This window comes from Leucopleurus acutus (genome assembly GCF_964270905.1).
Source record: "Leucopleurus acutus genome assembly, chromosome: 8".
Lineage (NCBI taxonomy): Eukaryota > Metazoa > Chordata > Mammalia > Artiodactyla > Delphinidae > Leucopleurus > Leucopleurus acutus.
This window is the reverse complement of record NC_139151.1, coordinates 58448929-58463688: the sequence shown is the minus strand read 5'-3', so window position 1 is coordinate 58463688 and position 14760 is coordinate 58448929. Positions and strand designations below refer to the sequence as shown.

At 43.3% G+C, this 14760-nt stretch overlaps 1 protein-coding gene across 1 annotated transcript in view; it reads right to left on the bottom strand.

The window, feature by feature from the left end:
- The window catches only part of FAM168A (family with sequence similarity 168 member A), a 189998-nt gene extending 183237 nt beyond the window's left edge, over positions 1–6761 (bottom strand). Inside the window, exon 1 of the mRNA XM_082845337.1 lies at positions 6575–6761. The gene's annotated coding sequence lies outside the window, so the exon portion shown is untranslated. The remainder of the gene's footprint in view (positions 1–6574) is intronic.
- Between the last annotated feature and the right edge of the window lie 7999 nt (positions 6762–14760).

Genomic DNA, 14760 nt, shown 5'->3' with positions numbered 1-14760 from the left:
TGGATTCTTAACCACTGCACCACCAGCGGTTAAGCCCCGGTTTATTTGGTTTTACAGTAGGCATATATGCTAGAAAGCCCTTAAAAAGAGGTACAAAGTAAGGCCTACAAGAACACTGGGAGGGAAAAATCAAGGAAGATTGTGCTGTTGACGTCATGAAACATTCGTAACCTCTACTTCCCCAGTACATCCACATATCCTTCAGGTCTCAGTTCAAGCATTAACTCCCCCAAGCATCTCTCTCTTCCTTGCTCTCTCAGGCAGGTCAGGCCATGTCAACCTCCATCCTCCCCATGGCCCTTGCCCAGGTCCCCACCATAGCAATTATTCCATTATGCTACAGTTATGTGTGACATGTCTGTCTCCACACTAGATTAACTATAAGCTCCTTAAGAGTAGGGAATTTTAATTTTTGTATCCCATACTCCCAGCACTCCCTGACTGTCATCTAATAACCACTCAATAGATACTTGTTGAACAGATGTCTTAAACATATCTGTCACACACCGACTACTAGCTCCTTGGTCTTGGAATGCGTTGAGGATTTACATTCTTTGTTTTGCTTTACTTATGATCATTTTAAAACAAATTTATATTCCAAATGTAAAATGAGTAAGGGGAGATATAGCAGCAGGAAAACACTGAATAATAAAAGAATAGCCTGGAGGAAAAGTTAGCTGTAAACAATTCATAAGTAAAATAAAAATAACAACAGCAGTATTTACCATATTAAGCATCAACTACGTATGTGCCATTATGTGCCATTCAGTGTTCCGGGTTCTTTGTCCTTCTTATCTCATATAATCCATTAACAACCCAATAACTGAGTATTATCTCTCTTTTACATATGCATAAATAATCCATCTCACTGTACTACTCTACCTTGTAATAAGTTACAGGTAGAAAACTAAGAGGGAAATGACTGTATTTGTCAGGATAGTGACGAGCAAACGTTGTATACTGCATTCTCCACTTCAAAAAGCATCAATTGTTTCATTTTGAGCAAGCCAGCACAGTTAATGTAGAACCAGGTCCCATAAATTCACTAGGAGAAAGTCCTCTAGCACCCTCTCTGTCCCACTATATCCAACAATCTTCAAGTTTTAAGGGAGAAACTGTGAACTGATCTTCACATATTCCTCCTCCACTGGGAGAAGAACCCTTTGGAAAGGCAATAAACCAAATATGACAAGCTTTTCACCTCTGTGTGGGGTGCCCTGATTTCATTTTTGTAAACTAGAGAGGGAAAAAAAAAAACCCCAACTAACATTTATATAGTGCTTCACAGTTTAAAGAGTATTTTCACATTTATTACCTCATTTGAGCCCCACTTTACAGGAGAGTAAACTGAAACTCTAACAGATTATTAATGCATTTGGATTTCACAACTCTTAGACAAAAAATTCTTGGGGTTTAGGTTGCTAAGCTTCTGATATGCATAACTAATGACTTCCTATTCATGGTCCACTCTGTACATCAGAGGACAGACCCTCCTGTACAATCAGGTGAGGACCAATGTACCAGGCTGCCTTTCTGCAAAAAGAAACATGCACAGAAATTCTGATCAGAAGAGTTACGTGACTTGCCAAAACATGACATGAAGCTCTAAGCTGGTATTAAAAGAATCAGTATCTAGTAAATAAAAAATCCGCCAATAAGAAAAAATTCTTAAGATGCTGTTCTTTCACAGCTCACAAAGGCTGCTACTACCCTCTCCCATTCCTATTTCCAAGTATGATTGATCCACATCTGGATAATCTGATCATCCATAAATGCAAACTGGCTTCCTCTTGCCATCTAGACTACCCATATATGTATGTACACGCATACTTAGAGACATATACTAAAGAATATATTTTTATATGTGCATATATAATATACATACAAATAAGAAGTGTTGCTGAGTAATGGGACTATAGACAATAATATTGCTTCTTTTACTTTTTCTGTAATTTTCAGTTTCTGCTATGAGCATGTTATTTTAATTAATGGTGGAAGAAATAAAGTTTTAAAATTAAAAAATAAGGATAATAAATAAGAAAAAAGCAAGTCACAGAAAAATACTTAACACTATGATTCTATTTATATAAAGTTATAAAGGTACAAAATATATTGTTTAGGATACATACTTGTTTGGTAAAACTTTTTAAAAGCAAGGGAATGATTCACACAAAATTCAGGAAAGTGGTTACTTCTGAGGGAGAAGGACAGAGATTCAATCAGGCAGGGAATCACAAGAAGCTTTAAAGGTACTAAAAATCTCCTTTTTGTTAAACTGGGTAGCAAAAACATAGGCCTTCAATTTGCTATCATTCTTTAAATTAAAGATTTATATTATATGCACTTTTATACATATGGTTTATCTCACAATTTAAAAAGAAGATATAAACAGGGTTGAAGAATCAGAATTTCAGGGCTGTAACCCAAACTCTTCCACTCACTGTGTAATCTTAAGCAAGTCATTTTACCTCTCAGCAGTTTTTCTTCTTATTTTATAGATGAGGAAACTAACAACTAATATATGTTTAGTACTTTACTGTTTAAAGTTCCTAGACTAGGGACTTCCCTGGTGGCACAGTGGTTAAGACTCTGCGTTCCCAATGCAGGGGGCCTGGGTTGATCCCTGGTCAGGGAACTAGATCCCACATGCATGCCACAACTAAGAGTTCGCATGCCTCAATAAAGGCTCATGGGCTTAGTTGCGAGCTGCAACAAAGACCCGGCGGAACCAAATAAATAAATATTTTTTTTTAAGTTCCTAGACTATAGTACCAACATACTAATATGCAGATAAACTGTGAGATAATAATACAAAGTAATACCTCCTTACTAAATAATAGATCATAATACTAAGAACTCAACGGTAGGACACACAAGGCTATTCACATTCTAGTCTCTTCTATCTAATAATAATAACATCTAATATTTTTAATGTGTACAATGTAACACATTGTATTAAATGCTTACCATGGATTCTTTTGCTTAATCCTCAAAACAACCCTATGAGATTAGTTCTCTAATGCCCATTTTACAGATGAGACCACTGTGCCCAAGGTCACATAGGTAGTAGTAAATGGTGGACAAACTTCAGAACCCACACTCTTGACCACTACGTTAGTTTTGCCTCACTTTTCTCACGGCATTTAAATCATCTATCTCTCCCATGACACTGAAAGCTCCTTGACAACTGTTTTTTGTTCACTTTTTAACAATTTTAACTGTATTTAATTGTACAATTTAGTGGAAGTAAGTACATTCACAATGTTATGCAACCATTACCACTAAGTATGAAAGGTTTTTAATGACTACTAAAATCACTAGGTTATCAAGTGGTAGAAAGGGGATTTGAACTCAGGACTCTCAACCTCTAAATTAACAAGCTATTCATTCTACCAAGGTACCTGTCTACCAATACCTCCACTGCTCTCCCCTTCTCACCAGAATACTGGAAGAATCAAATGAGGTGAAGTTACTAAAACACTTTATATACATTTCTACTTCACAAGTGAACACAGCTGTGAGGGGGAAAAAGAAAATCCACCAAGACAATTCTCCCAAGCGATTACTTTCCATTTTGAGCTCTCAAAAGCTAGGGCTTTCATATAAATATCCCACCTCTAGATCAAGCCTGCAGATCCACAAAAGCAACGTCTGGACCCCAGAGTAAAGTTATGAGGAGAAATGCTTGCATTAGTTAGATTACTCTCTCATCAAATTATGGGTAACTGCTCAAACCTGATTTTTATTGCAATACAGAAAGCTTCCTCATAACAAAACACTTTCAATTCCAAGGATAAGTCCAACCTTCAATCATTCTGCCCATTTTGGAGCTACAATTTAAAAAAAAAAAGATTCTTGGAGCTTCCCTGGTGGCGCGGTGGTTGAGAGTCCGCCTGCCGATGCGGGGAGCACGGGTTCGTGCCCCCGTCCGGGAAGATGCCGCGGAGCGGCTGGGCCCGTGAGCCGTGGCCGCTGGGCTTGCGTGTCCAGAGCCTGTGCTCCGTAACGGGAGAGGCCACAACAGTGAGAGGCCCGCGTACCGGAAAAAAAAAAAAAAAAGATTCTTAATATTGGGTATTTTCATGTGTTCAATTGTGAAGGCCAAGGAAAATGGTTTGTTTACAAGCTGAACCCTGAAGCTTGAACAAAAAAAGAATTATTTTGATCCCGTTGGTGCCTTACATCCCTCCCCATTTTTCCCCAATCTAAGCTCTAATCAACAGCCATTTCAGGTTTAACATATCACAGTTAATACAATTAAGTCCAGAAAACTATTTTCCTAAAGATGTTTCCTCCATTAACACCCTTCTCTACTTTCCAGCATCACTCTTCTGCCATGAGAATGAGCATATCATTAAGCTTTAAATAAAATTTCTGATGAATAGATGGAAGTATTGTTTTTGTAGTTAATGGAATACGCTTACATCTCCTAAATAAAATAAAATAAAAATGATTCTTTGTTTTTATCCACATCTGACAGAATTCTAACCACCTGAATTCCTTTAGAAGAAAATTCAATCTACCGAAATATAGTCCAATTATTTTAAATCTTATCAGGTAATGTAAAAAGAGAATCAAATGAAAATACCAAACTATCTCACCAATGAATATTTATGACATTTCCATATTTTCTGTCTTCTCTCTGTTTACATAAAACGGTGGTACCAAGATTCATCTCTGGATTATTAGCCTGCAATACAATGATGGGCCTAATTGCCTTGCAAACCAGGACACCAATAAATGGAGTCTTCAAGCAATCAATTTTAAGAGGAGGCGAAAAAAAAAGGCCTAAGCTCTTTCTGAATACATGCACGTTGCCTGACTGGGAAATAAATTCAGCCTTGTATTTTTCAGCCTCATTCATCAGTTCTCAAGCAAGGAATGCTCCCTTAACCACCTCAAGCTCATCAAATCTATTTAATACCAAATTCCAGGACTAATTTTTAAATGCACCTGGAGGAGAGAGGAAAGGAGAAGGCAGAGACGTCAAATAGAAAGACATCTATCACATTCCAGTTTCGTCTTCTTCATCTTTCGTTACTGGAGTGGGGTTTTCTCCCCCAACTTTCTTTTTATAATACATGAATAATAGAAGATACTTTTCCCTCCTCAAAAAAAAAAAAAAGAAGATACTTTCCCCTCCTCAATTCTACCTTAACTGAAGCCCCTCTCAACTTTACCCTTTGTCTTGGTTTACTCCCAAATATGATACTAATACAAGTGAAACAAACAAAAACTAACAGCTTAAGAAGTCCTCTAGAAAAGTCTTTTATGTACCTTCTCTCTCCCCAACCACAGCCTCCAAAGCTGTCCATTTAAGTCCAACCCCCAACCCTCTTGTGTCTCTTGGAGGCCATCTCAATCCTTCTCCAGAATCATCCAATCCACCTCTTCCCAGCACTGCTCACTGCCCCTCTCCATCCTCCCTGCCCCCTCCATACCAACAACCCCAGGTTTCCCACTCCTTAATTAGCCACATCTGCTACCTCACTATCAGCAACCACCTCTCCAGTCCTACCAGTTCATCTCAGACATTCTTGCTCCAAAACTCCCTCTGCCACCTTGGCCAAGGGACATTTTCTTCAAGATACCATCCCCCAACCTTGCTCACCACCTGCCACTATTCTTTCAGTAAGTCCAGCCCAGAAGCATCTTCTGTGCCCTCTGCCTTCACCCTGTACCCAGGAAGCCACCAGTGGTTCTAAGATCACTCTAAATCCCATCCCACTGTGCTCCCCCCCTTCCCCTCCCCGCCCAATTCCAATCCTTGTTCGCCCATTTTGGGCCTAACTTCTACTTTACCCCCTCCTGCCAGCTCACCCTCACACTCCCCTCATTCAAAATCCCACCCCCCACCAGCTCCTATTCCAACCTCCATAAGCACTCCCCAGGAAAACCCCGAATTCTACCTCCTCTGCTCTCCTAACCCACGCTATTCCATAAAATCTCAACAAATTCCACCACCCCCAGATGGCAAGCGCCCACTTCAAGCTCAGGTCTCAGCCCATGCCAAGCCCCTCCTCACCCCCGGCTCCTACCACCTCTATCAGCCTGCCCTAGGTCCACCCCAAATTCCACCCTCCTGAATTAGTCACCCCCCAGGGTCCTATCCAACTCTGCAGTCGCACTCTCTATTACAATCAACCCCTTACCCCGCAACCCGGCCCAGATCCCAAGCTGTCAATTGCTCCAGGCCAACCCCAAATCCACCACCCTCAGTCAGTCCCCTCCCCCATTAAAAGCCATACCACTCCAGTCTCAACATCCATTTCGCCCAAAACCATCCAAATTCCACCCCAACCCTACAACCCCACGCTCCTGTCCCAGATCGTTCCCATTAAAAGTCCCCATCCCTTGTCTCCCCCCCCCAACCTGCTTGTGTCCCACCCTCACCCCACCCCCAGCCCGCGCCTGGACAAGTCTCCCCAGCCAGCCCGCCGTTCCATCGCGACCTCAACCCCCTTCCCCCAACCCGCGAAGGGGCTCCGCAGTCCCCACTCTCATTCTCCCCAGTACCACCGGCCCAGGCTCAGGGAGAGCGGACCGGGGTAGGGTGGGGGGGTGATCTCCTCACCGGCGAGCTGCTGCAGGCGAAAACGGCGGCGGCGGCAGCTGAAGCGGCGATGCCCTTGTCTTCTCTGAAGGCTACAGAGGCGACGCTCTCGCTCCCTCGCCCGTGTCCAGTAAGGTGGCGGATGGCGCGCAGGGACTGGGAGCCTCCTCCTTCTCAGCGACTCGGCTCTGAATCCTCTGCAGTAGCCGCCGAGGAGCCCGACGGGTTGGGGGAGGGGACGCTGGGCTGCGGGCTAGGGAGGAGGAGGCTGAGGGAAGGGGCGGGGGACCGCTGAGAAGGGCTGGGAAGGAGGAGCCAGCGCAGCGCCGCGACACGTCCCACAACCTCAGCCCGCCGGGACCACAACTCCCGGCATGCCCCACTCCGGTCCGCGCGCAGCCGGCGCCTCCCGGCGCGCGCCCGATGCGGACGGACTAGTCCCTCCTTGGTCTCGGACAGTGGAATAAAGCCAACCATCCGCGGGTGGCTTTTGTAGAGTCAAAGACCACATTGGAGGCAAGTTAGGCACCACAGCGGCCCCATCCCCCAAGGGACGCTTTTAGCGGCGTCTCCGCCTTCTTTACGCTCGCGCACACCTCCCCACACGGAGCCCCGCCACCACCTCCCGCTGGACTACATTTCCCAGCATGCCCACAGACTCTCGCCCTCCTTCCGGACCCTTCTCAGACCCGGTACTACAGTTCCCAGGGAGTGTGGTCCTTGCGAAATGCTGGGAGATGCAGTTCTCAGTTCTTCCTCCATGTTAAGAAAAAGAAGTGAAAGAGAGGAAAAAAGGAAGGAAATATGTCAACCCACCGAGAACAGGCCTACATTGGCTAGATCACTTGGAAGTCTGTACTTTCTTCGCAATACCCGTTGCCACTGTCTCGCACCAGAGCTAATGCAGCAGCCTCCTTCTGCTCTCCCTGCAAAACTGTAGACGATTTGGCAGCTTGAACCCAAATATAAAAAGAGCGTACTTCGTGACCCAGCTCCGCTACTTTTAAGAATTTACCTTAGAAAGATAATCAAACAATTTGGAAAAGATGAATGGACAAGGTTGTTATCTGAGATTGTTGATTACAGTGAGGTAAACGTAAATGTCCTTCAACAGGAGCTGGTTAAATTATATATACAAACAATGCATTACTAAGCAGCTGTTTAAAATAATGATATGGATCTTTTTCTTGACATCAAAAGCTATTCACAATTTATTCTCGAGAGAAAAAAATTGATAAGAGAATAGCAAGTTTAGAATGATCTAATTTATATGAAGCTTGGGACAATGTTCTATAAGCATAGAAAGGTTTCAGGAAAGAGGTTCCCCAAAATAACATCTGTGATTATCTTGGAGTAAAGAGTGTCAGATTTCAAGTAATTTTCATTTTCATATTGCTTGAATTGTTTAAAAAGAGCACATAACTTTTTAAGCTATAAAACTATTTTCAAAAAATATAATTTTCAAATCCAACAACAACCTGTCTTTGCTACCTAAAAGCTTTTCATGGCTTTCTATTGCCCTCAGTGGTGCTCCAAAACGAGGTCTGTCTGGTTTTTCTGGGAGCTCAACATTTCCACTAATTAAAACAAATAATGGTGGGGACTTCCCGGGTGGTCCAGTGGCCAAGACTCCAAGCTCCCAATGCAGGGGGCCTGGGTTCAATCCCTGGTCAGGGAACTAGAGCCCGCATGGTGAAACTAAAAGATCCTGCATGCTGCAACTAAAAGTCCTGCGCTCAGCAACAAAGATCCCACGTGCCACAGCTAAGACCCAGTGCAGCCAAATATTTTAAAAATAAATAAGTAGGGCTTCCCTGGTGGCGCAGTGGTTGCGAGTCCGCCTGCCGATGCAGGGGACACAGGTTCGTGCCCTTGTGCGGGAAGATCCCACATGCCGCGGAGCGGCTGGGCCCGTGAGCCATGGCCGCTGAGCCTGCGCGTCCGGAGCCTGTGCTCCGCAGCGGGAGGGGCTGCGACGGTGAGAGGCCCGCGTACCGCAAATAAATAAATAAATAAAAATAAGTAAAACAAATAATGGTGGTCACTTACAATTCACAAAAGAACATTAAGTTAGTAGGGAGGATTTTCTCAATTTTCATTGTCTCTTCTCAAATTTTTCCTTCTTCTGGTCTTTCCACACCCATTTCCTCCTTTTCTCCTACTCATTCTTGAAACTAAAGCCAAAGTCCTACCTTCCCTAGAACATATATTTTAGGCATACTGATTTTCCTTGTGTCTGAATTCTTCTAGCGATGGTTTCTAATCTGTGAGCCAGAGATCACTGTGGGGAAGAGGAATGAAGAGGGAGAAATAAAGTTATTGTAAAGGGTCTACAAAGCAATATTTAAACAAAGCATTGTCTATAGACTGAAGAAATAAGTCTTACACTTAAAAATTGTTTCCTTCTGGGACTTCCCTGGAGGTCCAGTGGTTAAGACGCCGCACTTCCACTGCACAAGGCACGGGTTCCATCCCTGGTGGGGGAACTAAAATCCCACATGGCACGTGAAAAAAAAAAAAAAAAATTGTTTCCTTCTGTGTCCAGCTCTTCTAGAATATGGAATATAGTATCAGATGATCTGTGACTTAACATAAATCCAGTATTCAATTACAGTATTTTAGATTTTGTGTAATTATTCCTCACCGTTCTGCAAGAAAACACCAGAACATTCGAGCTCCACTAGCCAGCCCGCTGGAGAAGCACAGGCCTATCAGAGAAAGCCCAGGTTGCCTGAATCAAAGGTTAATTTAGTCCATAGTCCTGCTGCAATCTCTTCAGCAGCCTCACCCCACCTAAATCTAATTACACTCCTATGCCTTATGACTCATTTTCCCCAAATACGTCAGGCACTGTCTTTTTCAAACTACCTCATTTTTCATCCTATTCTCCCAGCCTTAAAATTCCAGGTCCCCTCCCCCCAAAATTCCTATATCCTCTGCTCCCTTCTCTGAGAATAATAAGAAATGTGCCTATGAAGTGTGGGCTAAGTCCCTTCCCCTCTCTGAGTGTTGCACTGACCATCCCATCTTCTAAACCCACTTCATTCCTTCTCCTCTTCTCCACTTCTCCAACTGGCAGACAGTGGGAGATGGGCAATCAAAATTAAAAGGGACGGATCTGTCCAGCGAGGAAAGCATATCTGAGCTACGGGACTAGGTATGAGGAAGCTTACCAGACTAGGAATCTGGTAATCAGATCCTAAATTAGACCTTGCCGTGAGCATGCTGGGTGACCTTTAGTAAGTCCCTTAATTTTTTTTTTCTGAACCTCATGTTTATGTCTGTAAAATGAAAGGATGATTCCTGGCGTGTCACCTCATAACGTTATTAGGAGAGTCCAATAAAACAGTGGGTATGAAAGTGCTTTGAAGACTGTAAATTGCCACTTACAATCCAACCCTTCATCTAATTTGAGAACTCTCTCTCCAAATCCCTGCGTCTAATCCTTGGCCTGTAAACTTTTTACTCAGAATTATATTATTATTAATGAATTTATTAAAGTATTTAAGGAATTTGCTCTATTAAGCCAATTTAATTTCTTGATAAATTTTCTATATAGCACAGTTAAACAATTTCTGACTTTCCTAGACTTTTTTCTAAATTGAAACTTCATAAGATATATCCTTTTCTCTATCAGTTTTATAAGATTTGATTCATCTGTTATCTTTTATCTTTATCGATTTTTACTGATTATTGCTTCAGCTGTCATGAAATTTCTAGTCATTATTTCCACAAAGTCCACCTTTTCTTGGAAGCAATTTGAGCCATTGGCAGTTTTATTTTGTGTTGATTATTTCTACCAAGTGGAATTTTCCCAGGGGTCAACTTTGCAATGTTCAATGTTACCAACAAAGATGGGATCATTCAGTTTGCTTTTCCATCCATAAGAAATTTTTACCACGTGTAGTTTTAGCCATTGTCAGTTTTATTTTGTGTTATTTCTACCCGTCCAATTTTTTTTCTGCAACCCAACAAAAACAAACTCAGGGACAAAATGACAGTGTCAAAACATTATCCTTTGCCTGTTACTATCTGATTGACTCAGACTGTGAAATGGTTTTGTCCCAGCTATGTTAATGAGCCAGCTTTGAGCTCTCTCTCTCAAAGCACCTCTTTAGGAAGGAGCCTTGGCACACAAGTGTGGGCTGGAGTATTACTTTAAGAATGCCTCAGAATTGCAGGAAAATGGATGTTAGAGACCATGTTAGGAGAACCAATCTTTAATGAGCCAGGGGCTGTGCTGTGGTCTAAGATCCATTATCTCATTTAATCCTACAGACTAAATTTCCTTCACATGGCCATTTTATAGTAGAGGAAATTAAGACCCAGAGAAGGAGATATTGGCCATGTTAGGAACAGAAACCAGGCCCTGGTTTAATTCTCAGTGCAATTTGAATGATTATAATTTCCAAAATTATCTGATTTAATTTTAAAACTTTTGCACTTCATCCTGTTGTTTGTTTTCTGGCTGAGCCACATGGCATTTGGGATCTTAGTTCCCCAACTAGGGATCAAATGTGTGCCCCTTGCATTGGGAGTGCAGTCTTAACCCCTGGACCGCCTGGGAAGTCCCTGCACTTCATCTTGTTGGAAAATTAAAATTTTTGAGTTTGACTAGGATACAAAGCAAGAGGAATATGTGGATATAAACAAAGCATTCTCAAAGAGGTTTTTGTGACAGCAAATGAGACCAGGAGTGTGCAAATGTTTTGTAAATGACCCAACATTGGGCAAATGGATGTTTCTGCCATTTGTGATGAAGGCTGATATATAAACCTGTTATGCCAGCTTGAAAGAGTGCTAGAAAACTAATAGCACACTCCTGACATTCAGTAGATGAATGTCAAATGCCCATCCTAATATTTAATTCTAATAGCCAATAGTAAAGGAATAACATTGCATTCTGCCTATCCTTTAAGACCTAATTCAGACATCAGGAAGCCTCTTCTGACCCCCCAGTTAGGTTAGGAGCCCACTCAGCTCCCACAGCCAGCTCACACTGGATGTTCATTGTCAATTTACTGCCCTCAAGGACAAGGACCAAGGTGGTCCCATTCATCTCTGTGGCAAAGAGCTCAGTTCAGCCTGAAGCTTCTCACAGGGTAAGGCTTCTGTAAATGGTGGTTGAATTAATGAATGAATCAATCAATTAACATGACGTATATAGACGCTATAGATAATCAATTAAAATGACAAGGGAAATATCTCGATAAAGCTGAAAAAAATTACTGACAATGGAAAAGAGCACATTAAATAAAATTTAGGGCACAAGTAAATTACAAATGAATCGGCAAAAACTGATTACAGCTACCAAAGCTCCAGCGCAGCAGCAGCAGTGAAGAAAGAGCCTTGACATCCTGGGTTCAAATGCCGCTTCAGCCAGGATTGGGTGTCCTCACATTCCCTCCCCTCCTGCACCTATTTCCATATCTGGAGAATGGCTGACCTTGCAGAACTCCCAGGGTAGATAAAATAGTTAATTAAGGCACCAGATGCTTTACAAGCTATGAAGAGCTGACCAAGGTGAGGGTTGTTAGTGATAAAGGTTAGAAGAGAATTTGGAGGAAAGTTTACACTTAGGAGAATCTTTTACATAAAGCTGCTCATGTTGATAAACTTAACCCCCCAAAAAGCATGCCAATTATAGTGCATTGAGTCGTGAACTGCATCTCCCAAAAAAGATATGTCCAAGTCCTAACCCCCATACCTGCAGACTTGTGAATGCGGCCTCATTTGGTAGGAAGGTCTTGGCAGTTAAGAAGGCAGGATGAAATCAGTTCTGGATTTAGGTGGACCCTAAACCCAATGCGTGATGTCTTTATAAGAGAAAGGAGAGATCTGAAACACAGAAACACCAAGGGGAAGGCTATGTGAGGACAGAGGCAGAGATTAGGCATGTGGCCCCAAGCAAGGCACACCGAGGCTTGCTGGCAGCCACCAGAGGCTAGGAGAAAGGCATGGAGGGATTCTCCTTCAGAGCCTCCAGATGGAACCAGCGCTGCCAACACCTTGATTTCACACTTCTGGCCTCCACAACTGTAAGAGAATAAATTTCTGTGTTTTTTTTTTTGCAGTACGTGGGCCTCTCACTGTTGTGGCCTCTCCCGTTGCGGAGCACAGGCTCCGGACGCGCAGGCTCAGCGGCCATGGCTCACGGGCCCAGCCGCTCCCCGGCATGTGGGATCTTCCCAGACCGGGGCACGAACCCGTGGTCCCTGCATCGACAAGCGGACGCTCAACCACTGCGCCACCAGGGAAGCCCTAAATTTCTGTTGTTTTAAGCCACCCAGTTTGTAGCAATTTGCTAAGACAGCAGGGAGGAAACTAATACACCAATTAAACTGGAAACCCACGTAATCAAGTAATTAGCAAATATCTTAAGTCCCCCAAATAGATTCAGAGGAACCTATTTTGGGAAATGTTTCTCAGTTTCACTTAATCTGTCATCTCTAACAGCAGCTATGGAAAACTGGTGTTAACATCCATTGTCTTTGAATCTGTGCCTTTTCTGTTCTTAATCCTTCTTGCACTCTTAGTTCTTTCCCTGCCTCCTGGGATGGCTCATACTTCAAATCAGTGTGAAGAACTCTGGTGTCATACAAAATGTACAGATATGAGGAGGCCAGACCTGGGTTCATAACCCAGCTCAGTCACTTAGAGGCTATGACATTGGGAAAATCATTTCTCCTTACGGGACCTCCAAGTCCTCACTTGTAAGATGTGGCTAAAATTATCTCCCTATAGGGTGAAATGAGTTAATTCACGGAAAACTCAGTGCCTGACCCCTAGGAGTTTCATAACTTTGCTTTGTCCAGAGAGCAGGAGAGATCCTTCCTCCCTCTCTTCCTTCTTTCTTCCTTCCGTCCTTTCTTTCTTTCTTCCTTTCTTTTTTTCTTTCCCCTTGTTCCTTCCTTCCTTTTTTTCCTTTTTTTTCTGAGTTACGTATGGATGATGGGGAAGGGGGAGGGAGGGAGCCACCGATTTTCATTTCAACTAGAAGGTGGGTAAGCCTTCCATAAAAAGGGTAAGAACAAAGGGCTTCTATTCCCAGAAGAGCTGAGGTTCCTCCAGCTGGGGTCTGTGGACCCCTGTGGAAGAAGATGGACCATGTTCGATATTTATTCATCATTCATTCAGCTTAAGGTACTGACCCCAGATCCTTTGCTGGTGCTAGGGCCCCAGGGTTAATTGAACATGGCCTTGTCCCCAAGGAGCTCACAGTCTAGGGGAATCTGCTGACAGACAGTTATATCCCAATGTGATCAGTGTCATGGTGGAAGAAAGTGAGGGACTGTGGGAGCCCAGAGGGAACACCTAACCCAGGCCAAGAGGTCAAGTATAAGGATAGTGTTGCCACCTGCAGATTCTTTTCAAGACACTGTAAGTTTCATGAGGGCCAGGATGTTTGTCTATTTTGTTTACTACTGTATCCCCAACACAGTAACAGTGCCAGGCCCGTATTAATCACTCAGTAATATTTGTCAAGTGAATGAATATAAACTAAGTCACATTGCACAGGACTTTGTGCCCCTACAAAGCCCCTCCAACCCCCACTCCCACAGGTATAATGTCCATGCATTTATTCATTCATCAAGCTTTTCCTGAATATCTACCATTTGCCAGATACCATATTGGATTCTGGGTTCTGAGTTGTGAGCCAAAACAAACAAGATTTCATGAACTTCAAGGTCTAGGGAAACAAAAAATTCCCTGTGTAAATCCCATGCTCCTTCAACCCTGGCCCAGCTCCCCTGTGCCCTGTGCTGACATCCCCTTAGCTCAGCCTCAGGTTCAGGAGAGCACCAGATTCCATTCAGAAGAGGAGAGATGGGTCCTCTCCCCAGCTCTGTGCTGTGCAGTCACCTGGGCCCCAAGGCAGTCAGGGCTCTTGTACCTGGAGCTTCAGCAGGCCTCCTTCCAGCTTCTGACTTGGCCTTGCTAACCTATTCCATCAAAGATCACCAGCAAAGCAAGCTCCTTGCATTGCCAGAGAAATAGGCTGCCCTGCACAGACACTCCTGCAATGGCTGCGCAAGGATGGGAATGGGAAGGGGGCAAGACAGGGGTCACTGGCACTCTAGTCATCAAATTCCATTCTGGACTGAGGTCCCTTGGGAAAGTTTACTCACATACACCTCACAAGGCTGTTCTGAGAGTCTAATGTAAATTTCTCTTTAACCCTTAAGCTCTGTACAGAGACAAGTATT